The following is a 1,189-nucleotide window of genomic DNA, read 5'->3' as shown; positions in this document are numbered from 1 at the left end:
ATGATCTGGGTGGAGACTGAGTGGCCGAAAGTATTAGACATTAAGCTAGGGCCTCTAAAGAGAATAATCACCACACTTACGGCAGGGATTTTGTGTACAGTAGTTCAGAGGTCATTAGGCAGACTACAGACTGTGACAAAAAGCATGGAGTCTCTTGTTTGTACAGATTGGATTTGTCACAAATTCACCAAGTCAAGAATTCCAGATGAAGTGTTTCAGCCTTCACCTGCAGATCCTGAAAAGTATGGTGGGGATCCACAGAACCCCCATAAACTGCATATTGTTACTAGAATAAAAAGTACAAAAAGACGTCCATACTGGGAAAAAGATACACTAAAGATGCTTGGATTAGAAAAAGCACATACCCCTCAAGTTCACAAGAATATCCCTTCAGTGAATGCAAAACTGAAAGTGGTCAAACATTTGGTAAGAATCAAGCCCCTGAAGCTGCCAGAAGGACTTCCCACAGAGGCAGACACGGCTAACATGTGTCTCAAGAGCACTGGAGAATTAGTAATACAGTGGCACCTGAAACCTGTGGAGTACAAAAGTTAAGTCCTGATGCCAGAACAGGTTCAGATTAAACAATGCAAATTGTTTAAAATGATGAGAATGTTTTCATTAAAATAGAATTTAAATACCAAAAAAAAAAAAAAGGTATGATCTGAAGACAAGTAGCATCAGCTTATTGGACATGCAGAATCTTAGGTCCCAGCCCCAAATCTATTGGATTAGAGCCTTCATTTTAACCAGATCCCCTAGGAGAAATGTATACACATGTAAGTTCGAGAAATGTGGATCTATAGAATTAGGGGCTTAGAGCCATAGAGTTTGGGGTATTAACATTAATGGCACTTCATAACAAAAAATACTATTATGTATCATAAAAATATGCTAAAGATTTACATCCATTTTGTCACTGAATCAAAAAAGAACTCCATGACTCAAAAAATTTAAATGTACCTACCCCTGAAGCTACAAAGCACACCATCTGAAAAGGAAGCACCCCGATAAACACCACAGGTAAACAAAGCCCAGATTTGAGTCCTGTCCCTTCCATTCACTGATAGAGTGATCCTAAAAGAACTAATTAACCTTTCTGAAGATCCATTTCTTCGTTTCTAAAATGATGTTAATAGGACTTTTTCTTTCAGAGTGGGGGTGGGAATTAAATGAGAAAACCTATATA

At 38.2% G+C, this 1,189-nt stretch overlaps 1 pseudogene; it reads left to right on the top strand.

Moving 5' to 3' along the window:
• On the top strand, positions 1 to 555 carry LOC100960448 (annotated as a pseudogene).
• Positions 556 to 1,189: the final 634 nt, after the last annotated feature.

Source organism: Otolemur garnettii, unplaced genomic scaffold, assembly GCF_000181295.1.
Source record: "Otolemur garnettii isolate 467f Iridium unplaced genomic scaffold, OtoGar3 scaffold00268, whole genome shotgun sequence".
NCBI lineage: Eukaryota > Metazoa > Chordata > Mammalia > Primates > Galagidae > Otolemur > Otolemur garnettii.
The sequence above is the reverse complement of the archived record's forward strand: the minus strand, read 5'-3'. Positions and strand labels throughout refer to the sequence as shown.